This window comes from Anomalospiza imberbis, chromosome 6 (assembly GCF_031753505.1).
Source record: "Anomalospiza imberbis isolate Cuckoo-Finch-1a 21T00152 chromosome 6, ASM3175350v1, whole genome shotgun sequence".
Taxonomy (NCBI): Eukaryota; Metazoa; Chordata; class Aves; order Passeriformes; family Viduidae; genus Anomalospiza; species Anomalospiza imberbis.
Window position 1 is genome coordinate 49,735,383 of NC_089686.1, and position 27,938 is coordinate 49,763,320.

At 36.8% G+C, this 27,938-nt stretch overlaps 1 protein-coding gene across 19 annotated transcripts in view; it reads left to right on the forward strand.

The window, feature by feature from the left end:
* The window catches only part of SOX6 (SRY-box transcription factor 6), a 370,313-nt gene that overhangs the window by 92,874 nt on the left and 249,501 nt on the right, over positions 1-27,938 (forward strand). For 3 of the 19 annotated variants that reach the window (XM_068194086.1, XM_068194091.1, XM_068194105.1), the window contains exon 1: positions 13,456-27,938. This exon is cut by the window's right edge and continues 3,001 nt beyond it. The exons of 3 other annotated variants lie outside the window; for them this stretch is intronic. The gene's annotated coding sequence lies outside the window, so the exon portion shown is untranslated. Of the gene's footprint in view, positions 1-12,826; positions 13,423-13,454 lie in introns of those variants that run through there. 13 more of the 19 variants (XM_068194104.1, XM_068194088.1, XM_068194096.1 and 10 more) reach the window with 10 other exon arrangements.

The following is a 27,938-nucleotide window of genomic DNA, read 5'->3' on the forward strand; positions in this document are numbered from 1 at the left end:
GAATGTAATTTTAATACACTTGTGGACATGTTAATGAGTAGCTGTTTTTTCTTACCTGAAAGTATATAAAAATCCAAACAAATAAGTTATATTTTATAGTAGGGCAGAAAAATAGAACAGGCAGTCTTTAAAAGAAAGCCTTTTTCTCTGGCTCTATCACAAACCTGCTCAATTGGAATTGATAATTTGTCTGAAGTGGTTGGAAATCCACTTAGTATGGCTAACAACATAGAATAATGCAGACAGTTTGGCAGTTAGCACTAGGATGTCTAAACCACAGCTTTGATGCAATAATACTATAACTTGAAGATTTACCTAATTTATAATTTTTCCCAAAGCTCTCGCCCACTCTGTGCCACTGCTTGGCACAGTGATTTGTCTGTGCTATCTGGAGTTTGGTTTGAAACACGTTTGCATCTGATTGGTGTTTTTAGATTTTGATAGCTGCTAGTTCCTCTCCACAGAAGTAACCTTTTAAAATGTCAGTTTTAATGTACAAATTTTATGAGAATAAAAAGACTTTAAAAAATACTAATTTTAGACTTCTCGCTGCTGAGCTAGTAGTCAGCTGCTGTTGTCTCAGGCTGACTCTTGGAAAATTAAGTCAGTGCTCACTATAATAACATGTGTACTCTGGACTTCATGGGGAGAAAAAACCACTTTACTTTAAAATTCTTTTTCTGTAACTGTTGCAGAGTGGTCAAAGTAATCTTCTGTCCTTTTACTTGTTGATATTTATCCTCTTTCCATCCATCCTTCTGTCTGTCTGTCTACCATGTGCTGGATTTCCTGCAAGTAGGAATTCCTCTCCTCTCAGCTGATAGTTCTTCCTGAGAGGAGAAACATCAGGTGCAAGAAAAATTTTGTCTCGTGGTCTGTAATGGTAAAGCCTTACAAGTTAGGCTGTCTGGCTTACCAAATATGTAATGGAAAATAGGATTTAAAGTGTTTTTCCCCTGAAGGTGACATATTATTTAATTGCCACTAAAAGATCTGATAATTTTCTGTAATCTTAATTCTTGTAATTTGCCATATTGGCTAGGTTGCTGTGTCATATGCTCTGTAAGAGAGGCGACGTTGAAATTCAAAAGGAAGGGAAGATTAAGCTTTTTCCCCCTACTTCCAGTGTCCCTTGCTCTAAATCAGAAAAACACCATTTGTTTTGGCTTCAGGGAGCTGCGTGTTCAAGCTCACAGCTGGAGGTATGGTGCTGCAGTGATGATCACCAGTGATGGGAAGGGAGAGTATAATGATTTAAAAAAACCCAGCAAAAACAATCCCATATAAAATCCCCTTGGGATTAAAGGCAAGCCCTTCATTCTTTCCCTTCTCAAAGCTCCTGTATAAATTGTGAACACAGATGAAAGAATTACAGAAGGGAATGTGTTCAGATTTTAAATATCAACAAGATATATTTGGTTGTGATATTGCCTCATATGGAAGTATTGAGATTTGCTTTATCATCTTCCAGGTATGTGTCCTAAAATTGTGTCTTTTTTGGTCATGATTCTTTTCAAAGAAGTATCAGAGCTAAGTCATTTCATTTAATTGCACTAAAGTGTTGCCCTAAAGTGGAATAAAATATTATTTTTCTTTACTAGTTGGTATAGAAAAACACATAAACATAATAATATTTTAACTATAGTTTGTATAGATATTGCCATTTAAACACTATGCAAATCTACCCTGCTGCAGGGCAGACAACTGCGAGACTGTGGTATAGCAAGCATCCACCATAAATTTGATACTCGTACTCATGAGTCCTTCTTATTTCATACAAAGAATCAGGGAAAATAAAAAACAGAAGAAAACCAGCACTGAATGGAGTTATGAAATATCCACGTGTAAAAGAAATAAGGAAAGATTACCTTGGTCTCCTGTACTAGCCTGTGCTAAAACTGCAATGCTGAATGCTGATCCGATGCTGTGGGTTATAGTGGAATGTGGGGATATTATAAAATCAGGATTCCTTACAGATGTACTCCATTATTTTTGAAGTCCTATTAATTCCCCATGTGTTCTGGCTAACAAAATAAGGAAAGGACCCTTTTAATGGGGACAAGAAGAGACTTTACTGCTCAGCTTGTGCATGTTATGCAGCTGGACTGATGGGCCACTGTTCAGAGAAACATGGGTGGGAGGCTATTTTAAAATAAAATGAAAAAAACATTTGTTTAACTGCATGGCAACACAAATATTTTACCAAGTGAAGGCTGACTGTATATTTCATTATGACAAAATGTGCAGACTTGAAGGGAAAAAAGTAAAGCAAAATGCCATCTTTCTAGGATTTAAGATATTCACTCTATATGGGAGTATCTTAAACCTTGCTATAAATTTATGCATTTAACTCTTTAAATTCTCACATCCCTTTTCTAATTTGAAGAAGTCTGTTGGAAGTAACTGCTTGCCAGCATTTCCCATTAAATACAGATGCTAGGCAGAAGTTCCTGCAGTTTTGTAGGGAGTTCCTGGGCTCACCCAAGCTGTTGCCATTCTCATTCTTTCCTTATTTCTGCTCCCTCCTCCTTTGCTGAGGCATCTGTTCCCTGAGGCTGTTCACATGCAGCCCTTGCTCTGTTCTGCACCTTGTGGTCCTCTTTTAGGTAGCAGAGCAGAGAAATGCCTTTGTATTTCTATCTGCTCTAAGTGGTGAGCTTTGAAAAAAAGGCTGAAAACACAACCTAATGATTTTGCTTAAATGTAACTATACATGTGGGTATATATATGTATGCACACACATGCATAGGTGTACATATATATAAAAATCACAGAAAGCCATTTGGGATAATCATTTCAAAACCCATCTGGGATAATCATATTTTTCGCAAATGTTGAAGAAACCAGGTAGTTGTACAGTTCATTCTTTGTGGTTACCAGCAAAACTTTTATAGACGTGTTAAGTTGGTGGAATGTGAAATTGATTACAGTAATTAGAAAATGTAGGTGGTTTTACTTATTTGCATCACTTTGCTTACTGAACTGCTTTAGTTTCCATGAGCATGATAGTTTCCAGCTGCCTTGCAATAGACAGTTTGTAAAGATTAAATATACCAAAATGGACACTTTTTCAAAATCTATTACCCCAAGCTCTTTGACAGTGAGCTATAAATGAGTCTCTGTGCTGTGGTTTACAGTATTCTCTTTATATATATATATATATAGATTTATAGGTATATATATATAGGTTATATTTTAATTTCCACTCTTTAGAAAGGAAAGATTTAAAACACTGATAATTATATGGGCAGGAAAAATTGAGTGCTCAAAGACTGGATGGTGCATATCATTTAACTGTGACAGGTGTACCTTTTGAGGGGTGTTTAATGTGTGAAACTTTGATATTTGGAACTTTGAGAAGTCTAGTAAAAGTGCCTGTTTGCAGCACCTTCCAGACCTGAAACACTATGTGGCACAGCTTCAGAAAGATTTGTCAGCCTGAGAGCTGATGCAGCTGGAGCAGGATTTCAGTCTGAACCTAAGACAGATATGGACAGGATCTATCATGTAAACATAGTGCACTCGCTGTCCTGGCTGGATAAATTTGTCTGTTCTGATTCACTTTGTTTTATTACAATGTAGAGGTATAACTGGCTGATTAGGTATTGAAAGCTCCAACGTTAGAGAAAGAAAATTACACAGACAATCACACACTGAATCGCTAGGTTGGAAGAGACCGTTAAGATCATCGAGTCCAACCCATGCAATTAAAACCAAGCAAACCCCCAAAATTCTATGTTAATTTATTTGGTTTCATTTTGAAGTAATTCCTGTTTCATACTGCTTAGAGGTTTAGATTCTCTTATTACTCCTTTTTCACAGGAGATCTCAAAGCAGTAGAGAAAGGTGATTTATAAAAATGTTTTGCTTGTTTTGCACTGAGGTAAACCCAGGCACAAAGAGAGAAATAGCATGCCAGATACTGATTCAAAACTAGGCCTTGCACTTTCGTGTGCTTCCTTCACTAGACAATACTGATTGGGATAATTTGACTAGTGGGAAAATTATAGGCCAAATGCTAGAAGTTGCCTAGTGAATCATTCTATGAGGAGATAGGGAAGTTCACCACATGGTTATCTTGTGGGTGTAAGTCTGACACTGTAATTGTATATGTATGGTGGTTTCTGTCTCTAAGCTGTGCTGGCTTCAACAGCAAACTGAAATCCCTTAAAAGATATATATATATGTATACACACATACAATATGAAATAGTTTATCAAATGAATTTCTGACACTCATTATAAAACCACTGAAGAATTGCATAGATCAGTATTCTTTTTCAGAAGACAGTTTGGACTACAATAGTCTTATTTATTGAAATCAAGTGAAAAAATTCAGAAGGATGGTGTTGACTGTGTGATTTTTTTTCTTCCATAATTTACCTAGCATATCCTCAGGACTTAAAAAATTAGCAAATATAAAAATATGAAGGCTCCAATTGTAAAAAGTTTTAACACATTGGGTGAGAAGTTCAATGGTAATTCAAGGGTAAAAGATCACAATTCATAGGGTATCAAACCAAATAAGAAATTTGTAAAGGGTTTGAGCACTGTTTTGTGCATTGTATTGCAACTCAGATAGGAATGGAGCTCTGGAGTGAGGTGTGGTATCTAAGGCTGCAAAAGATTTAAATAGTAAAAATAATTTCTAGTGGTGAATGTGGCAATCTGTCTTAAATTCAGATATTTAAGTTGCTTGGTCCTGTAGTTAGGGCTGAAAGAGAGCTGGTTTGTATGGCACAGAAGCAGAATTTTGGAAACCCAAGGAGCAAACAGTTCTGCTTTCTCTCAGCTAACAGACACAAAAAGCTGTGCGTACAGTGATGCCAGTACAGACTGACCAGGCAGACCAGGATGCAGGGAACCTGTAGAGAAGGACAAATGGAAAAAAACAGAGTTTGTGCATAGCAGGGCAAACCTAGAGAGCTGTTGCTGGTGCTTAGAGATAAGAACCATTCTTCCTTCATGGTATGTGAAGATAGAGAAAATTGTTGCTCTGTGCAAGCTGTTAATTTGGACAAGAGAATTTTGTTCCATTGTATGACTGTTATATAGGTTCCATGATGTATATGTATTTCCATATTGTATAGGTTAAATTCTCTAGATACACATACATATATGTAACCACACATTAATCTAGGGGGCTACTTGAGTAAAGAAACATAGCAGAAACTCACTTCCCTTTTCTTCCTCTCTTTGGGTCAAATCTCCTTACATATTATGCACGAAATTTCAATGACTCGGTGACTTTTTTTTCCTGGAGGTACATTTTATTCTGCTGTCCTTTAGTGCAGAGCATATTGTGACTTTTGCTTGGCTGTATGAAAGTGATGCTGGAAAGTGATGAGGAAGCAGATTGTTGTTGCTTAGTGTTGGCCACCAGAGTTCCCAGGGTCAGTGTGACAGAGCACTATAGTTACTCAGAGGTACAGTTTAATGAACCCAGCTGAACTTGTGATGTGTCCTCCAAGGATAATCAGTGCCTTGTTCTGCACCAAAGCAACAGGACTGTGTAGTATTGACTGCTTTACCAGTGTATCCAATGCCTTGAGAAGGCTGACCTAGAACAGAGGCTAGACATAGTTAAAGGATAAAGTAGGTATTAAAAGGCCTCAATGGATCCACCCTGGGCAGCACAAGAGCCCAGCCAGGGCTGCACCCAGGATGAACCCAAAATGGTCACAAAATGGATGAACGGTCACGGGATCTCTCACTTTCATAAGTTCTGGTTCATTTGCATATTGGAGTTAATTGCCCAGTTATAGCTTCAGCTCATGAAGTCCCATCCTTCATGTTTTTCTCTCCTCAGTCCACCATTGTTTATGCTCTTGGGCCTGAAATTTAGATAATTTGTCCTTGGTCCCCAGCTAGAGAAGGAATTGTTTTGTCCACCTACTCTGTGAAGAGACCTTACCATCCCCTAATATGAAGCTCAGAAATACACATTAAAGCAGTGCAGAATCTGAAAAATATAAAAGCTAAAACCTGAGGCATCATTTCTCCTGTGATATGCCTCTAGCTGCTGTTGTGACAACCTGACTCTTGTCAGGCTTCTGCACTGGATTCTTGGATTACTGCTGTTCTTTTACATGCTTTTCTACATAACACATGGATATTCAGCAAAAAACACAGGACATGAAGTACTGCATTCATGGAGGCACAGACTGTACCTGGACAGCTCTCTAGCTGCTAAATGGGAAATGATGCAGATAATTTGCTATCTAAGCAGCTCTGATCTTTAAGCATGAATTCATATTCTGTATAGGATACTAATGCAGATTTTATTACTAGCTCACTAAAAGAGTGTTGGCATACTTAATATATTTTAAGGAACAAATAGTACTTTTGGGAAACAGTGTACTTGCATTGTGCATATCAGTGCAGTAGCCATACCAAGATGCCTCTAAAACACACTGTTAGGTTGAATTCTACAAAGGAAAATAATGAGAATTTCCTGACTGTGAGTCGTAAAGGATAGAGCCACCTATCACTATGCACAAAGTCTGTTTTTCATTACGTGCTAGCTCTTTTTTTTTTCTTCATAAATAAACTTAGCAGTGTGTTTTCTGTCTCACAGAGGTGGTTTTATTCAGGAAAAAATAACAACTAAGAAGCAGCCAAAGAACACTAGTGGATGATGCATGTGTCTGTGAAAACAGGTTCATGTATCTTAAGATGTGATTATCTTGGCTGAACCAAAGTTTAAACAAATAAATAAATGGTAGTAATGGCTGATGACAGCGATATCTCAAAGTTGTAGAAGACTACTGTGGAGTTCAGACTATTTCTAGCGAGAATTGAATGTGACTATGTAGATAATTTAATTAACATTTTGTTTGCCACTTTTTAAGCAACTCATATATTTGAGTGTTAAGTAAATTGGATTTTCTATCTTTGCAAATAAGTGTAGTTACCTTTTTTATGTAGGCCATGTAATTATGTTAATATTTTCCAAGGCAAGTTGTTTTGGTTTTTCAGGATTGGGACTACATGGTAAAGGAGTATAGTGGCAAAAATGTGGCAGAATCTGTGTAAAAAGACAAGCAATACAGTGTGTTGACACATGTGTTTGAGATGATAATACATAAAGGACCATGAATATGGTTTAATTTGCTTAACCTGGTAATTTATCTGGAGAGGAACTGGATTCTGTTTTTCATTGAGTAGCAGTTTTGTGGACACTGGGATTTGAATTCACACAGTAACTTCCCTCCAGGCTGATGAACTTGTAAGTAAAATATAATGCAACAAAGTATTCAAAATTACTGAAAAGAGACTTTGCAGTCAATTTTGTCCCTTAATGGTCATTTAGGGATAACTTGAGAAAGGCAGGAGATTTCTGGGAATGAGCAGACACCAAGGCCAGCATAGCTGTTCAACATCTTAGCCAACTTCCTACTAAGTGTGACCTCTGAGGAACGCTGTCAACGCTGTGCTGGTATGTCTGGAAGCGCTTGGGCTGCGATCTTTGTGGCGAAGATGTCAAGTTACAGGGAAAGTAGTTTTTCCCTCAACTGTTGGTAAAAAGCAGGTCAAGTGGGGTTAATCTTGACTGCTAATGATTCTGGCCTTTTCAGGATGGTCTTATTTGTGGTGCTGAGCAGCTGCCTCTGCTGCTGCTGTTTGGACCCGGTGTTGGCACTGGAGGCGAAGCTTTGCTTCTTTGTTGGTGTCAGGTTGTGTTCCTCTGGGTGCTGGGTAACATTGTGGCTTGCCAGAGATGTGGACTTCATGGCAGGAGGAGGACTGGGTCTGTGTACAGTTTTGGTGGCACAGAAGACTAATGAATATTTCTGCAGTTCAGAGAAAAGGAAGATGCTTAAATCTTTGTTTTGTCACTGGAATGTGATGGTTCTTTTCTTTTGAAATTTTGTGTGAAGTAAGTTTGCTAAAAATCCAATATTCAAAAACCTAGAGCCTCAAGTACCATGAGGTTTAAGGAAATGTTTTCTATTTGATTTGAGTCTTTGAAGACACATTACCAGACTTCCTCCTGTAGCATATTTTAAGAAAATATCATCATCTAACCTAATTTTGTGTGTTCAATGAACTTGTTGCAATGAATGATAAATTGGGAAAGGGCAAAAATATACCTGTATTTGGCACGCTTTTGTGTATTGCTGCCCTTTTGTGAACAAAGAACAAAAGCAAAATTTATTACAGCAATTGGGGGCTGTCTGCTTTGAGATATACAGAAGTGTATCTGCAGCTTCTGCCCAAAAGGGGAAGATTATTCCATTCTGTGCCTAGCCCTGCTATCACCTGGCCCATGGTGATTTCAAATGTGTCTGAATGGGCACAGACTTCTTCCCAGTTAACATACAACAATCCCTTGTGCTGACTGCTGAACTCTGATCTTTGGCTGCATGCACTCTTGTTTCTTTAAGCACATGTGGTGCAGAACAGACCTGGAGCTGGGTAATTCATAAGAGCTGGGTGTTGTTGGTATTACTACTACTTGAATGAGTCTGTATTATTTTGCACAGCAGCGTGGTCACCTGGCAGCAGGTCATTAGCATTTTAGGTTTCTTTCCCTCACAACAATGCACAACATGCTAATTAGAGGGTTTTGAAAGCTAAGCAACCTGGTTTAAAATCAGACATTTTAATTTGCAGCTTTAATGGCTATATTATAATAACTGGCTTGGCTTGGGGCGAAGGGGCGAGAAGCACTTCTCATGTTCCAGTAGAAAGGTCCAATATAACAGAGGTTGCCAAATTAAAAACCTCATAATTTGACCTTTGCCTGGGATAAAAGGCTGTTTCATAACAATTTCCTTTTGTTCTTTGTTTAAGCCATTACTCCAAAAGGAGCCTCCGATTAATCTAAGTAAATGCATCATTACAGTCCTAATCCATGTCCTTCTGTCAGTGTCTGTTTTAATTAAATAAGAAACACTAGCAGAAAGATATCATGCACAAAGCTGTGATTGGAGAAAGAGGGTTGTTTGATCAGGGTGAGATTAAAAGAGGCTTTACTGTTTTGTCCTTTTGCTCTGGATGCCATAATGTAGGTTAAAGGAAGAAAACTTGCCTAATAATTTAGCACATTGCACCCCATTGCAATATCTAAATAACCAGATTTACCCATGAAACTGTCTCAGACACTCAATTAATTATATACAGAACATTCACAAACAGATGATATGGCAACTTGGTTTGAGAAATTTGACACATTAATATGTTTGGGAACTGTATGCATGGTTGGCCAGAAATTGTATTCAAGTTGCAGGTTTTTTATATTAAATAAAACATTGATTGAAGCTATTTAGGTATTTTCTTTCTTATTAGTACTTGTGGCTCACAAATAGTAAATATCATCTACTGCAAGCCCCTGATTTAAAAAAAAAAAACAAAACCAACATTTTTGTTTCTCACAAAATCAGAACAATTATTTTACAGCAGTGAAGGATTGAAGGATCTACTTAATAAATGTCATAACATCCAACTAGTTAATAATGCTAAAGCAATGCATATGTAAGAGACTCTTCCTCAAGGTAGTGTTTCAAGATCCCTGGGGTGAGGGTTTTCTCCCATATCCAGGCCATTATTTGATGTAATGAAAAGAGAAAGTGTGCAACACAGAGATTGTTAATTAATTTAGCCTAACAAGATGAAGATAAATGAAGCAAAGCATGGATTGAATGAAGCAAGAGGTCTTATTTACAATTTAATACTACTTTATATTAGGCATTTTTCAATTTACAAAAGGAGTTTAAAGAAAAGGTGTTCGGCAAATGCATGTAAGAATTTTTTTTTAATTTTATGAACAGTTCCTAGGACTGCTGAAAATGTCTTTTGGGTTAGCCTTTAAGTTTTCCTCTCCTATTTTTTTTCCCTTTTCACAGTCATTTTTCTCAATTTGATTTTAAAATATGTTGATAGAAAGGAGAAAAATTAAACCCTAAACTTTTTCCCATTGAAATCAATAGCAAATTACCAATGGAAATTCTTGCAAGCCCAAATGTTAGCTTTTCATTGTTTATATTAATCTAGAGTCATAGCTTATTTTTGAGCAATTTGTGTGTAGAAAGATGCATTAAGAGGCATAACTATAAAAATACAGTAAGATGTGATTTTAGCTTGCATTCCAAAGTGTAAATCCATTGTTGCATATGTTTTAAACTGTCCTATTGCAATGAAAGCTAAGAGATGAATCCAGGACAGTGTTAATTAACAATGATTTTATGTAATAAAACTATGATTTTTTGATTTGGAAGAGTATTTGTTCTCAAAACCATGTTTGTTTTAAACATTTGTTGAAAGCTGTAGTTTCTAATTTCTAAAAAATTAAAAATCCCACAAGATTAAAAGACATGTCAGAGGTTTTAGATGTCTCTTCTTCCCATCCTAGATTTAAATAAAGACTCCAAAGCTAACAGTAAGCTACAATTTGCATCAGTTCAGTGACTGCATCTCAAGGTGTTTATTATTCAGTTTCCTGAGGACAAAATTTAGGGTATAATTTTATAGAGGTGAACAAAAAAAAATAAGGTCTGAAATTTGTAATATCTAAAAACTAATTAACAAAAAAAGTCCCATGTTGTGACTGATTAGATATAGCTTTTATCAGTTTGTCTTAAATCCTGAATTGTAAATGACCAAACTTATTAGGCTTTTTTTTTTTTTTAATAAAACCTCATTTTTGATGAATTGGGTCTGTCCACTATTTGACCTTCTGCCATGATTTCTGTCTGCAAAGGAAATGCCTTCCTTCCTTTTGCTGCAGCCAGACAGGACAGCGTTATCTACAAGCAGTGTCACTACAAGCAGTGGTCGCCACAAATAGCATTATTATGGTCCCTATGTTTTTATCTTGGGGGTCATGAACAAATCCATGCAACTGCTTCTAAAGATTTCAATAAATAGGACTTTTTATCCAGACAATTGGCTTTTATATTACTTTTAAACAAAACTACTAGTCCATCAAGAGTTTCAAAAGGAAAACAATTCTACAGAGTGCTGGTATGGCAGCACAGACCAATCATTATGGCACCCATTCTCCAGTCCTTTATTTTTCAAGTCCACAACAATAGGTTGTTGATTCAATGGACAAGACCAGAACAATTAAGTTCTCTGTTTAGCAGCAGTGCAGCATTTTAATGCCCTCCTCTAATAATGGTCTCATTATTGTTATTCTAAGACTGGGCCTCAGGAGGAGGAATATTTGCTGGAGGTACGTCATTATTTTGCAAATTTCGATTAGCTCATCATGTTGTCTGTACTGTGAAAATCGTGGCTAATTAGGGCAGTCAGTTAGACTACCAGCTTTTGAGCTTATGAGTTAAAAGGTAGCACACTTGATAGGCCAATGATGTGAAAAAGGTGGTAAAAAGAGGGATTAGAGCTGTTGCCTTAGTAACTCTAACTTCCATCTGTGCGGGAACAATGGACCTGTGTTTCTCCACCACCTTGGTGTAAAAATTGGTTTTGTTTCGAAAGGAAGGGTCTTTTTATGACAATCTGGAATTCAGCCTAACAGGGTGCAGCTTTAGTTGTTAGAGGAGACCATTGGAGGATAGGAAAGATGAAAGGTCATGGCGAGCTCCAAGGACATGAAAGGTCATTGTCTCTTGTAACAATAGTGGATTGTTTGGTCCCATTATTTCCAGCCAACTACTCAGTCAGGTGATAGAAAAGATACTACCAGTTTAGTCAGGTGGAACAGGAGAGAAAGATAATGCACCTACTACAGAACAAAAGATAACTATAATTCGCCTGTATTAAACAAAGTTGCACTTATTTGTGGCCATCCTCTGAAGAGGGTTGTTTACTGACTTACTATTCCAGCCTGCTTTGTTCAGCACTGCCTCTGTAGGGCATCACATCTCTGGGAAGCAATCCAATGTGTTGGAAAATGTTGTTTAAACTTTCTTCCCATGAAGAGGAGTCCCCAGGAGTACCCCTGATGTGATACTTAACAATAAATTTAGTTGTTGTAACTTTCTCACATTATTGGCGTTCCTAAAAGGTTTTCCTTCAAACACCAAATAAAATTAGCTATAAATATGAAATAAATTTGCTTCAAAACTTTATAGCATTTTGTCATAAATTCTACAGCACATATTGCTGAAAGTTTACAGCAAACTGTCTTAGGTACTGCTGAACAGAGAGCAGAGACCTTTAGTTGTGTAAAAACAGATTAGCTATAGGACTACTCTTATGCAAAAGGAAATAGATAAAGTCTCATCTTTAAAGTCTCTATGCAGAAGCTTTAGGAGACTCTGTGTCTTTGTTTTAAGGGAAAAACAGAACTACTGCCATATTATTTAATAAAACAGCTATAGCAGAGTTCATGAGAAAAGCATTTCTGTTAGTGAATAGAGCTGTCACCTCTTATATTTTTCCAAGACCATCCAAACCTCCAATTTACTGTTTCTCAGAAGGACATTTTTGCCCCCTTTCTTATTATTTCCCTATTTTTGTAGCATTATGCTTTAGTCATTCATGCAACAAGTTTATTTTACTTTTCCTCTTACCTCTGTCCACAATCAAGGCATGTCCCATGGTCTATCACATATGTTCTAAGGACTAATTTTTTTAGGTGACCATTTCCAGAATGTTCCACATTGTTATATGAGATCCCTGAACTCTTTTACCAGGTTTGTTTTATAATATTTTTACTCATTTCACAACTGAGCTGCTAGTGCTGTATTGAATTTTTATGAAACTGATAACACATATGCAATTTACTACTATTACACTTGAAAATAAAAATGATATATCATTTTTAGGTATCCCATCTTAAACTGTTCTGACCTCATTTGAACTCCCCTTTTTAGCTATTCTGGGCCTCTCTTATCTCATTTTTACTCCTGGCCACTCTTGCTCTTGCTTTCTGACAACACAGATGGGTGGCCTTGCACAAACTGATAACTGTGGCAATTTCTCAGCACACTATTCACTAATAAAAGATGTTATTTTCAGAATTAGGCAGGCATGTGTCATACTTGCTGGCTGGCTGAAGATGAGAGGTTAGGCTGTGGCTTCCTGGGAGCATGCAATCATATGAGCCATTGGACTTTACAGCTCCCAGGTTGTTGATGCATTGTTTTACTGGCAACCAGGTTAAGTAATTAGAGTCTTTCAGAGAAAGGAAGTCTTGTTTTAAGTGTTTATAAGCTTTTAGTTTTTTAAGATAATCTAGTCTTAATTTTTCTCTTTAGCTTGCTATTTAGTTCTCATTTACTTGCTAGCTTATGTTTTGGTTTTTTTTTGTATTACAATGAGCTGTAGAGTGTAGGCTACTTCATTCAGAATGAGAGCCCTGCAAAGGGTTAACCAGCAGAGAATTACAAATGAACTATCAGGAAAGTTGATTATTAATCCAGCAAGAGAGAAAATATCCTTCCAGTTAGCAAGAATTAGTACCTGAAGAGCTGATAATATTGTTCGGGCTGTCGGTGTGGAATGGCAAAACCAGGTAAGCTAATCATCTTCTCAAAGGAACAAAATCTTTTCTTTCTGTTTTTCATAATAAGAGAGTTTAGTTTTTAAAAGAATCTTTGTTATTTTACTTAAAGTATCAGCATGTAAAACAGCATATTTTGATCCTCAGTTTCCTCAAATGAATGAAAGAAATTAAACTTGTGGTTAACTTTGGTAAGAAGATACGTTTCTAAGCCATATTTCTGAGCTATGCAACGTATGTAGCTGTGAAATATCATTACAATTCTTTCCTGGTTTGCGGTTAAGGGTGAGAACTGATTACAAAACCTGAGGAGTCCTTTGCAATTGCAAGCTAATATATTATGCAAGTCTGTTTTTAGTTGTGCTTGGGCATATTGTGGGGGTTTACAGGAACTTTTATGTTGCAGATCTCTTTCATTCAGAGTTATTAGATTTCAGTTTTCACACTGTAGGAATTATTTATTCAAGTTTGTTTTGATACTGTAAACACATTTCTGTTTGTTAAAAAGTTTTTGTTTTTCTTTGGTGGGGTTTCAAAAATCTATGATCTGGGGTTAGAAGAAAATGGATGTTTGGTAAACATACCACTGTGTTTATACAGAGAAATGCAAATGAAACCCTTAGGTTAGTTGAATACAATCTTATAATTTTGGTAATTTTTTTAAAAAGCTCAAAGCCCTATCTTGGGAAAACTTTCAAATTTGTGCCCCTAATACTAATAAATAGGTATGATAAACATTTATGTTTTTCAATGTAGTCTTCACTTTTTAGCTTATTATAGGAGTTGTGTAAAAGTGTTTAGATGATAGTCTATTACTGTGGAAACTAGAAAGTCTGTGTTCAGCATTTGATAACTTTTCCTAGTTGTGTGCTGTTACTTCAGTTAGTAGCACTTAAAAGAATCCTGATTTGCTTGTGGAATGAAATTCAGTATGTACACGATGTGGCTACAGTATCTGTCTTGGTGAAAAAGAGTCCAGATTTTAGCATGTTATGTATGAAATAGCCTGAAAGCTGTATGAAAGGGATTGTGGTGAGACAAGAAGGAAAACAAGAAGGATAAAACCTGAAAGTATTCCAAATTTAAAGGCTGAGCCCCTGTAGCAGTGTAGTTCTACGGGGTAACTTTTCATGAGCCATAGAGAAAGGAAGAAACCTTTTAATTTTGGTAATGGGAATAAAATATGGCCTTGGGCAAAGGAGAAAGAGAAAGGAAGAAGAGGCAGCGGGGAAAGTGAAAGGGAGAAGTGGCGTTTGTCTGACAGCGTCATTGCACTGCCTGTGACTTTGGCCTCCTCGAGCACAGGGACAGCTGGTAGGCAAGTTCTCTGAAGGGCGTCTCACCACGTTAGAGTAAACTAAAGTCCTAGAATTTGCTGATGATAGAGCTATCAGGGCAAGAAATGGTGGCATTTTGGGAGCCATGGTAAATATTCAGATATACATAGAGGCAAATAACTTCTGGAGGCACATTTTAGCTGAGTATTTTGAGGAGAACGGGGACAACGTAAATAAGCTGCGTTTTCTGAGTTTGATCACCAGCATCTAGGAAATATATAAAGAGCAAGAAACCCAATGATGAAAAAATTATCAAACAGGAAATGATATATGTAGAAAAAACAAGATTGTAATTAGTGGAGGAAAGTGAGAAATTGATTAGAGAAATGAAATTTCCCAGATGTTTAAGGAAAAAATGAAAGTTAAATTAGATAAGCTCTTTTAACTAGTATTGGAGAGGAGTGCTTCCTTCAGAATGGGAGAGCTAAACTTAAAATTAGAAAAGAGCTGGCAACTTCAGTTTAGCTCAACTGTTTTCCTGCACGAGTGACTCTTAGGAATGCTCTGCTTGGAACATCATCAGGAACAACTAGTATAGAGCTGCTGGTGAAAAAGTAAAGCACAAAATGAAACTCTCTGTATGCTTATTTGGAATGATTAAGGTGATTATATTACTTATGTGTGTAATAACCCACAAATTAGACAAATTGGTTGGATTTTGAAGTAGTACTTCAGGATTTATTGTATTTCATATATATATGTAGTTGACACTTGAGCTCTAGCACTGTACTGGTTCAACTGGTTCATTTTAAAATTAATTGTGAGCATTAGCTTATTGACAGAATCCTAAATCATCAAACACTACCTGCAAATGAACAGAAACAGACTTGATCCCCCTCAGCTATAAACCAGTCTAAGTTAGCTGTTATTTAATTATTATTATTTATATCAACTGGGATAAAAGTAATATTCTTAAGCAAAAGATAGAACCAAAAGATAACAAGCAAAAACTCTGGGGTTTTTGTGTCCATTCCAGTGACTAGTTTCAACCACACAATAATGTAACCTGGGAAAAATGTCCCCCTACAAGGCAGTTTAGCTGGCACCACTGCTTTTGTGCCAGTTCCTGTTCTCAGTTGTGTATTACAGGAAAAAAAAAAAAAAGGAGAAAAAAAAACCTCCAACCAAAAAAGTTAGACGTGTCTGGAATAGGTTGATAAGATCATCTGATTTAGTGGAACTAGTTTGACTGAGCAGGGTGTTCATGTTAAGTAAAATTGTATTTTCTTTAACGCAGACTCTTTAGATCCCTACCTGTTTAAAGGCTTAATGTCGAGATGAAGCTCCAGAGGTCTCTGACTAACTAGACACACATCTGGAAACACAGCTGCACTCAGGGAAGGCTGCAGAATCAGTTAGCCTGCAGCAAGCAAACCATTCCTGTCACTACGTGGTTGGTGCAGTAAGATGAGATGGTGCGGAGGGTGGAGCATAAATATCTATATGTTGCTTGATTCTCTACTTTATAAAAACCTGTTAGTAGCCAGGAAGAAACTAGTCTACACAAACAGATGGCCAAAGCAAAGTTTGGGCCAGGTTATTTTTGTTTCTTGGACCACACCTTGTCTGTGGTGACAGTACTGGAGAGAGAATGTGTTTCAGGTCATTAGGAGCTCAGTGAAGCTATATGGACAACACTGAGGTATTTTATAAGATTCAGTGTAAAGCTGCATAGTTCAAGGAAGCTCGTCTTATTAGCTATGGCTAAGGTCAGTTATCCACACAATGAGGGGGAAACTCTTTCATAAACAAGTAGATAAATATGATGCAGGTGGTGCTTAGCCTTGCTTCAGGCTGTAATGTTACCAAAAGAGTTAAAGAACAGCTCCAGCTTTTACAGAGTCCTTATGGAGCATCAGCAGCATAGAGTGGTCAGGTATAAAATAATGTAAAAGTTGTGTCATAGAAAAAGGACAAATTCAGGGCATTTTCATGGCTTTGCATACAGATGTCTATCTCTACAAGATATTAGAGAATATAGAATCATTAGAACTCTTCTTCTAGAAAAAAATAAATTGTAAAATGCTAGGGCTGAAAAAACAAATTGAGCATACCTAATCTAAACATCAGAATAAAACAGGCCTAGTGTCTTCTGGATTTTGCTTTCTGCAAACTCTGTAATGTTCCATGTGTTTCAAAAAAGCTGTTTAGATATATAGGTGTTTATTAGCACTTGATCCATGTCTGATAACGGAGAAAGATCATAAGACTTCATTTTGCCTTTGCGGCTATCATTTTTGCTGTCTTATGAAAAATAATTGTATTTTAAACAGCTGCAAAAAAGAGATGAGCTTAAAGAGTTAATTGAATCACATGCTACTAAAGAAAAACATTTTCTTTCCATTTTTTTTCCTCATCTGAAGTAGGGGTTACATATGTTCCTTATTACACCCAACATAGTCCAGTAGTTTTTTAAAAAGGCATACTCATACAGCAGTGTATTCTCAAAGACACATTATTTTCAGCTACTAAATCCTGGAGCAACCCAACACGTGTCATTTTTCACCTTCTGAACAGTGTTCTGTGGATGATAGCACATAACATCCATAGAACTGTAAAATGTAATCCCCTGCCTGTCTTTACTACACAGGTTTTGGGTGCATTTTTATAGATGTCAGAGGAAAATCTGCTGGCATTTCTTTCAAAGGTAGTCCAAATCAGTATTGTTGTAGTTATTAATTATTCTGTGGTGTTTAGGCCAAATGTTTTAATGGAAGTAAAAAACGCACAAAAATGACCAACGAAGACAAAACCCACAGCAAATTTACTACTGTAATCACCCAAGTTTGTGAGAGCCAAAGGAAAGCAGACTGTTTTCCCACAAATGGGTGTCTTTTACAGACCTTACTGATGAGGTTGTAATGTGCAAGTGTTCAGTGTTGGAGGCAAACAGGGGTGTTCAGAACAAAGTGGAGATTTTTCAGGGCACTTTCTGCTTCAGTAGGTCAAGCAAGTAAACTCTGTGGTGCTGGGAGAAGGCCAAAGCTGGGCACTTCAGCTGCACATCCTTTTGGCCTTTCTTCCTCTGAATAGGAATAAAGTAAAAAATGCATCACAGTTTGTCTGCTGTCTAATAGTTTATGCTCATGTGCAAGTTTCCTGACATTTTACATGTGTTTAAACCTCAGTGAGCATTGCAGTAGCCAGATCCTAATTGTTTATTCTCTCTCTTTTTTTTTTTTTTTTTTTTTCCAAAGCAAAGTTTTCATCAGGACTGTGCTTGTCTAGTTTCAACCTAAAGATTGTTCTGCCTCAATATTAACTTGGATTTTAGAAAAGCCACATGTACAAGCAAACATCCCACTTTTTGCATGAAAAATGAGAGCTAAATATCAAATGTCCTTATTCTTGCTTTACCAGGGTAGGCTTTTAGCATTTATTGAGGTAATATATATGGTTTACTAGTGTTTATACTGAATCTTTCTTGTGTGTGATTTTTCAATAGACTGCTTTTCCATTGCAAAAAAATATTTTTAGGATGCTGTTGGTTCATCCTACTTTTCCCATCAGCTGTGGTCTGTTTAACACTACCACCACCTTAGAGAGCACAGTGCTGAGGGAAAATAAAGTAGCTGCAGGTGACCCCATGACAACTGTCTGGTAAACCTGATTACTAACCTAGAGCGTTGTTTAATCTAAAGGCCAAATAAAGCCCTACAGGAGAAAAACATTGTTTTGTTCTAAATGCCTATTAGGAAGGGAGCTGCTGTGTTATAAGCAGCAGAATAATACGCCTCCCTGGCTTGTCGGGGTTCAGATCTAGGCATTCAGTGCATACTTGCCTGGACTTCCTATTGGAAAGAAAGAGCTACGTTTTGGAATTGATGTCGAAGTCAACTAAAACAATAATCAGTAACAGCAGCTTTGTGTTTCAGGGAGGATCAGAGTCAGTTTTGAACTGTACTGATATAGTTCTAAAGATAGTATATGGACTTCATTAGGGTTATTCTCTTCTGCACCCTACAGCTGTGACATGGAATCCAGAGTTACTGGGTCCTCTGTCTTCTGCTATCTGCTTTTAGCTGTCTTGTTTTCTTTGCAAGCAAAGAAAGGAATGAATAGAAGTGACTACTTCATCTGCTAGTATCACTAATAATTTCTGCATTGTATGAGAAATGTCGCTTTCCTGTTTTCCTAAAACTAAAGTTTTCAGGGAATAAATTAGAAAGAAAGCTCAGTGCCAGCAAATAAATTATTGAGCCTTTTTATAATTTTTTTTCCGTATCATACAATTTATTATCCTTTAAGGGTATAATCAACATGCCTTAGGTCATAAGTCTTAGATGATCATATAAGATGTAGAAATTTTAATTCATCAGGGGTGATGTTCTGATTTTACTTCCTTAGCTCCAGAAATGAAGCAACCATTTAAGTATAAAAAATGTGCCAGTATGGTAAAATACCTCTTCAAAAATTATTAGAACTAGAAAAAAATGGGTTGACTGACACCAACCAAATCTAGAGAGACTGAAACATACAGCAGCAATTGAAAGAAAAAATATTTGTTGTTAAAAAAAAATATTGCTTTGTGAACCTGTAATATTGTTTTTAGAACCAGAGTGGGAAGAAATGCCTGCTTTAGAAAATTTGTGAGCAAGCACTATATCAATTACTGTAGTTCTCACTACAAACAATTAGCATAGTGAATTCCATCCATATTATGTATAGGTGTGTCAGTCTAAACAACATATAATTATATGCAGGGTAGAGAACTTTTACCTCCATATTTATGTATCTGTGTACATAAGCATGCACACAAATACATACACACATGGATACAAGTCCATTTCAGCCATTATTTATATGCATTCTATATATGCAGATACATAGGTGAGCATATATATACATCTAATGATCATGTATGTACGTGGGCACAGTAATACCCTATGTGATTTTCATACTGATATTTGGCACAAAGCTTCGCATTTCCTTAAAAATAGTCTGTCTTCCGTATAATTCTACTTTCAGAGATGACAATCTATAATTTAGAGAACTAATACACTATCAGCAAAAATTATGGAGAAGTACTTGACAATATCAGGAATACATGAGAGTGCTGATGATTCTTCCAGGCCATTGGCAGCAGTTTTATTTGTGTCATGCGTGGGTCAGTTCTAGCACAGCAATGGGCCCATGGCCATTCCTGTGTTCCACCTTGCACTTGCAGGATTCCTATTATTAACCAAATAGAGAATTAGACACTGTGCTTGTTTAATTATTAACTAAGATATTATTACAGTTGTGTTTAGGGATTATGGAGATACTATTGATATTTTTGCCAATTAAAAAAAAATATCCTTTGTAATCTTTTTTTCTTGGAAAGATTTCAGGAGAAAAATCTTTAAAAAATACCTTTCTGGCAATATCTGTAGCAGTCCATGAAGGGCTTGTGTCTCCTAATAGATGTAGTTGTCTGGAACATAATTCCTTTTCTCATTGTTTCTGTTGCCATCTTCTGTAGAATACCATCATCTTCTAATATGATATTATATTGTGAAAGCTGAAAATTAACCTAATCAAAATAGCTTTCAGATGCTTAATTAGATTTTTTTGTGTTTGATAGAAAATAGGGTTTTTTAATAGCTTTGTTTCTTACAAGATTAAGCAAGTATTAATTCTGTTTTCTAGTATTCATCCTGCTTTGCTGATCAGACTTCTTTAATTATAAGAAGTGTTTATCACTTTTCTGTCCCATAAAAGATTATAAGGTACTTTACAGCCTGAACCCATATGAAATATTTTCTTTCACCTTTGAAGTCAGTGGATAAGGGATTAACCCCAAAAGTTGCACCAATATTGTTAATTGTTAATTGTTAAATGTTATTGTTAATAACATTACAACTGATGGCTTTATTTTTTTGATAAGATAATTTAGGGATTTTTTTTTACACACAGTTCCAGAAAGCACTGGTTCTCATTATATGATACATATCATATAATTCATATAAATTCATACATATCATATAATCATATAAATGATCAAAATCATTTTGTGGGATTTGTGTATGATTGGTAGAGGTTTGCTATTGGCCTGAGAGTATCAATATTGAGCTAGTGTACATTTGTGTTCAATGATGACCTCAGAATCATGGACTAGTAATAAGGGGCCTAAAACGAGGGAGCTTTGTTCCATTTTGGTTTCAACTGATTTATTCCCACCTAAAAATATTTTTGAGAACTGTCAGTCATTTACTCTTCCTGCCAGGTGATTGTGGACTCACTGGTAATGTCTTGCTGGCTTTAACATTTTAGTTTGCAGATAATCTTTCCTTTTTTATCTCTTTAGTTCTATTTAATACCATTGTCATAGCTGAAGATCCAAGCCTCTCTCTCAAGTCCATGGAGTGGTATTAATTTAATTTCATGAAACCTCATAAAGACCATTAAGCTTCACACAGGCACCTGCACTTTGCTTATAACTTAGACATCAGATTACAAGGTCAGGCATGTAATTTTCATAATTTAGAAATAACACTGGATCAAGATTTTTAATACATTGGTTGGTTGCCTTATAGCTTTGGATAGTGCCAATTTTTCTTTCTACTCTGTTACAAACATGGCATAGTTGCCCAACCTTTGTTATCCTATTATTCTGGTTTATAGATTGATAACCATTCTGTGAGCTCTGAGGTGTGGACCTGCCCCTGCTGCATTCCCTGAACTAAAGAGAAAAAGAAAAATAAGAAAGAAAGGAAAAAACAACCCCCCCTCCAGTAACCATTAAATTGTAGGGTGATCTGGAGATAAAAGCAGAATCTCTTTTTTGCTTTTCAAATATTTGCTTGGCCTTCAAAAGGTATTTGCCTTTTGTGTTTACATTGGATTTATTTTTTTGGCCTACATGCAGAAAGAGAATGATACATTAAAGAATAATGGACAATAGTGAGGCAAATGCTCTCAATTTTCACATCTAGCCTGTATTTTCTACTTCAGGTTTATTTTTTTAATCTTGTCTACTTCTATTTAAATAGAAACTGCTGACTATTGTAAAGGGTTGTAAATGTGAAAGTATCAGATGAAGTACAGTACAAGAAGATTATCTACAGGTTGGCAGGCAGTAATGAGAGTTGGCAAAGTGCCATTTTCTTCTATGAACCTTTGGGACCTCAAGATATTCCTGTGAGTGGCAGAACAATGTAAGGCTTCAAAAGCCAGTGATCTGTCACTTATAGGAGTGCTTTCTGCTGTTCCTGAGAGAGACAGGTGAGGTTTGTCTCTCTAAAGTTGTATAAATCTTCACCAAGGCAAAAGGGAAGATGCTTTGGCTGAGAGTTGATGTCCGTGTCATATCATCTTCAATTCTTTCCCTCTGGATGGCATCAGAGCTTCCTTGGATTTACTTTCATTAAAAGAGCAGGGTTTAAGCTAGTTTGTATAAAATATAATGTAATTTAAAACCCCACACTCAAGGGAAGCACCACTTTGCGACAATTGCCTGTTCCGAGATTTTTGTTGCTCAAGTCAGATCCTTTGTCATTTTACACACAACTACTGCATCCTGAAAAGATTGTGATTTTGTTAGAATGAAGTCATGAGATGGAGATATTTCCCATGTCTTCTTATGTAACACTTTATTATTTTTGATGCTACTAACTTAAAAACAAACACGGCCCAATGATTTATTCAAAGCATCTTTATTAATATGCTTTGAAAACATGGACATTTATAATAGATAAAAATATATTTCACCACATGTATGTCATAAAGCTCTTAGTATGTTACAGTTTATGAAAATTACAGTCAGTTAATTATGTGTCAGCTCCCCACTGTGTGCTTCGTAGTATACTGAATGGGTGTTACAAGATTTATTTGCTGGATTTTGCAGGTTTTCTGTAGAGTGTCAGATGCCTTGCTGATTGCTGGGTGAAGCCTAGAGCATGAGCTGCCTCCTGCAATGTTTACTTTAAGTCAATCTACATTTGCTTAAAAGTATGACAGGATTAAAATCAAATCACCTCCTTGGAACTTTCCTAAAAGCCTGGATACTCTTTAGTGAGACTATTGTGTGTAATTTAGATGCACACTTATGTAGGAATCACAATTTACTTCATAATTCTTAGAATTACAGGGAATGGATTGGTAATAAAATGTGTATTGTAGTGTTGCTAAAGTGATAATAATATTGCAAATAATTTATATACTACTCTGGGATTTTGAAGAGCAGATAGGGAGTTATTTCTTTATTGACTTTGTTCATAATGTAATTACAAGGATGCTCTCTCCTTTTAAACCTTTCATTCTTGTGTGTTTCCTTGACCTGTTCATGTCTTCTAATTCTTTCATTCATAGAGAGAATTTCTTGGCCTTGTTGATACAGTGTTATTTTACACCTAAAATCTTAGAAAGTGAGAATGCTCAGTTAAGTTTTGAGTTCTATTATCTTTCTGGTGATTTTTTTTTTCTTGCTGGGAATACATCGGAGCATTTCTGTTTAAATGTTTCCATTCATGTCCTGCAGCGCGGGCAGCCTTCAAGTTTAGTTAAAAGGTGCAGAAATACCTGTTTTCAAAAAACATAAGATCTTGAAGACAATCGATGACTGGGATTAAAATTGTAGGATGGCAAGCGATTTGGGCAACACATAGGTGGTGTCTGTGGTGTTCCATTGACCTGCCACATAGAATGTTATATCAGGATAACATGATGGGTAAATTTCTGTGTGACTTCAAGAGCACCAAGCACCAACTTGTATAGCAATTGAGCAAAAAAATCAAAGGCAGTTTAGAAAAAGAGAAATTGTGTAGGCTGATTTAGGATTTGAGGCTTTTGTCTGATGCTAATAAAGTTTTCTGATGTCATTCTTTTTATAGCTATAATGTACACTACAGAAATAATTTGTATAATATGTGCTTGCGTGTTCTATCTTGAATGAGGTATATGTTTATAATTTCTGGCTTTCAGATTTAAATCTGTGAACACAGCAAGAGCTCAATGAGTTCTGATAATAATAGTCCTATAATGCAGAGATCCTGAGAACTTCCTTGCAAATCGAAGGAGTCATTCATTTCACAAAAGTAGTAAAGAAAGGAACTTGCCAGAGTTGCAAAGAATAATTTCTGCAAGGGTCACACAGAATAGATTAGACCATAATCAAAATATTTTTGGGACATCTTATGATTTTGAGGGAGGTAATTTAAAAGGAGCTTTGAGAATGGGTGTTTTGAGAAGTATATTTCAGATCTACCACTTTGACCATGTTTCTGTCTCGTGCCCTAAACGCACACATATTAAGAAATACAGGCTTTAATTCCATGTCTGGTTTCTACTGAGACCATATATCAGGAGAGTAAGGCTTTTTTCCAGATAATTATTGGGAGAGTTATAACCCTTTTCTTTCTGTTGCTCTTTCCCATTTTTTGTGTAACTATATATGCAAAGTAGGAGTGGTAGAAATTTCTAGAATTAATATGGAGCAAAAATTTGTTTTAAATTTTGTTATCTTTTTATTTGCAACTTCTCCAAACTTTCTTCTTCATTTAAAATTTACCTCTCTTCCCTGCCTTGGAAGAACATATTTCTTTTGTGTTGCTTTATTTGGAAATATTAGAGCACTGTGGGCAGGGTTTATGGAGATATGATATAGAGTGTTTCTTGCATGCAGAATGAAATGGTAATTTTCTTTCTGTTTTGTGCTTTCCCATTTTTTATATATTTAATTGTAATTGCATTTCATTGTGGAAGGTGTGTTCCACAAACAGGCTGGACTGGCACACTGCTGGGGCACCTTCAGGGGGCCCTGTGGTTCTGCAGAGAGTGTTTTGAGCTGATAGCATATTTCTGTCTTTCCAGCTCAAAACTTGGAACGTTTGAAATACCAAGTTTGCATCTGGTCATTTTCATAAAGTTTCTGGCAAATCTAGAGGAGGCATTCCCAAAATCTTCTCATAGTATATTACCATGCTCGAATAATTCCTGTTCAACCTTTCAGTTGGTCTCAGGTGACAACTTTCTGGTAGGTGCTGGGCAGGCACTTGGTTCATCAGGCACCTTAATCTGTCTTTCACTGGTTTAAGCCTAACCTGGTCTCTGGGCTTGTTTTAAAGTGCCTCCATCCCTCCTTTCCTCCCCATGCCCCAAAACCCAGTGCCTGGTAAAGGCATCTGGGAGAGTCCCAGGCATCTCTTGACCCTGTTATTAACCATTCAGGAGGAGGATGAGTGGGAAGCACTCCACAGCCTTGGGTCCCCTTTAGAAAGGTCTGGTGCCAAGGCTGTTAGAGCAGTGGGAACTAGGGGGAACTGTGCACCCCTTCCCACTGGTGATCCATGAGGTCTGCCTAGTAAAGCTGCACCTTAAAATATCTTGAGTGAAATCCCGATTCTGCTGAAGTCGCTGGGTACTTAGGCATTAATTTTATATCAGCAAGGATTTCACCAGTATTTTTATTTTGCAGCTGTAGAGGGGGGGAAGCCCGAACCAAGATGAATGTGACTTCACGTTGTGAAATAGATTCTGTGCTAGTTTCATCCTTGCCTTCCTCCCATCTGAATAACAGTAAATGATGTTCTCTGTTAATAAGTGTGTACTTTGTCTAAATTGCATTTATTTTTCTTTTGACATATATACCATTTTACTATTAATCATCCCCTTCTGCTCTTTACTGTACAAAGACACTGTTGTGCTGATGGAACATATTTAATCTTTGGTATGTTGTATTTTATTTCTATTGTTGCTTTCCCATTTCTTTATGGAAAATCTTTCTTTATTGACTCTTAAATCATGGGTTAAGCCCTTATTGAAAACACGTTCTGTATGTACTTCTTGTGAGTGAAAGAAGTTCTTTTGAGGTTATAGGCTAGGCTTGTACAAATACTTCACTATACAGTAAAAATTCAGAGGTCTCCTATATGCTACCTAAAGCTAGAAATATATCCATTTACTCAGCAGTACATCATAAAAGAGATGCATACTATGTTCATGTCTGTCAGTGCCTTAAGTCATCACTCTACAGCCTTTTTTAAATTCTCTTTTTATTGAAACCAAGAAACAAAACAAAGACCAAAAAAAAAGCAAAACCAACCTCTATTACATGTCAACATGACATCAAATAGCATAATATATCAGAAAAATAAATGTATGATCTGGTGACTCAATGATTTCTGTCCATGTGGCATTTACAGAGAGGTAAAGAAAAGGCAAATAGCTGCACATCTGTATTGGGAAAAATGTCCAATATAAAATTGGCCATCATGACAGCATCAGAAAGCTCTCAGCTGAGATTACTTGGAAATAAATAACACAAGGAAGAGAGGTTCCAACAGTCTTGCTCTTATATACATTTAGAGTTTTGTGCAATGAGCATTGTGCAGGTATAAATCTTTGTATAAAAAGATTACTTTAAGGATGGAGATATTCTGCTTACTGATGCTAGGTCCAGGTTTGTAGTTGCATGTATAGTACAGCTGCATACACAGTGATGCAAAATGCAATGAGGAAAAAAAATCTCTGAAAAGAAATGTGACTGTTTGGTGAAACTATTAAAATGAATACTGACTCCAAGCCTATTTGTATATTTGCTGAAAGAACATATGAAAAAGCCTCTTTGTATAAATGCTAAACACATGAAAACCACTGAGAATCGGTTAAGCCCCTAAAATAATACTCTGGGAATTCCATTCATTATTATAGCAAAGGGCATCATAACATTATGGTAAGTAGGGAAGGGTAGGAGAGAGGTGAGACTATGGGGGTGGGAACTAGAGAAAGAAAACCCAGAAAGATCCAGAATCAAACACAGCCTCTGTTATTTGAATTTGTTGTTCATTTTGAATGGAGTGATAACTGGAACAGCTCAGCCTGAACTGTCTGGCTCGACACTGCCCGTTCTAAGGAACTTGGATGTGTTTCACAGCTTACATCTGGACAACAGGGCACAGGGATAAAAAGGCACAAGGATGGATCACATTCTCTTTGCACAGTTAAGGCTTGAATCCAATATCTAATAAATGTATGGATGAAGAAAGATATGTACACATAGACACATAGATTTATATATCTACACACGTGTATATAAATCCACACATGTATATATATCTACATGTGTATATAAATCCAGATTCACAAGGAACGTTTTGTTGTTAGATCAATTCACAGATCTATGTTCTGTCTCTTCAGAGTCAAAAAGAAGTTACCTTCTGGAATTGATTTTTCGTTTTTTTTTTTTTTTCTTACCCAAGCTGACTATTTATTCAGTGCTATCTGAGATCTCTTTTTATTAATCTTATTACAAGTACAGTTATAGGCCTCAGAGGAGGTGGTAAGTGACCCATTGGACCTGGATATGATGCTTTCTGTGAGAGCAGGGAATAAGTTATGAACTCCTTATGTTATCTTTTAGATCAGCGATAACTTCAGTGAGACCACTTGGCCAATATTGTACATCTCAGTCTACCGTCTCCCCAAAGCAGTGACAAAATTGTGCCCAGTGCATGTAACTCGGCTTCCATGGATGGCAGAGCAGAGCATAGTGCAGCACAGAGCCTGTGGGGAGAAGCAGCTCCTGGGGGGAAAATAGCAGTACATGGGAACCTCAAAAGAAATTTAAGAAGGGATGGTGTGAGTGTACGTGCGCTTGTGCGTTGAAGTCTGAAGGCAGAGAACTATGAGGGCTATGTGGAACATTTCCCGGAGCTTACAGCTCATAAACATGGCAGGATTGTCAGCCCTGCAGTGTCCATCCCTTCCCTCTGGGCCCCTGCCAGTGCCCCTGTGCCCTGTGTCAGGTGCTGCATCCCAGCCCCGGCGTGGGAGCTCCTCAGGGCATCCTCCTGCTGCTGTTCTAGCACTCTCCCACCCCACGATCTCTTCAGCTGAGGAAGGACTTTTCAGTCTCCCTCTACACTGTCCCCCAGATGCTTGGATGTCAAAGTCCAGAGGACAAGAATAACTCCATTTCTGCTATTCCATTTTGTCCTTGCTGTTTCAGGTTGCTAAAGGCAGGGATTGTAAACTATCTTAGTCTTTTATTTTTACACTCATTTGTTTTGAGTGAGCTAACAGTAAACCACCAACTGTCATATCCCAAAATTTATTAAAATGGCATGTAGAGAATACAACTGCAACTAACAACCAATTCCTTTGTTTCCCTGCTCTATTATGATTTCATTGTAAAATTTATTTTTCAAAATTCGCTCATTCCATTCTCCTACACAGAAGATCCCCGCTGCCACCGAAACACTTTGGCATATGATA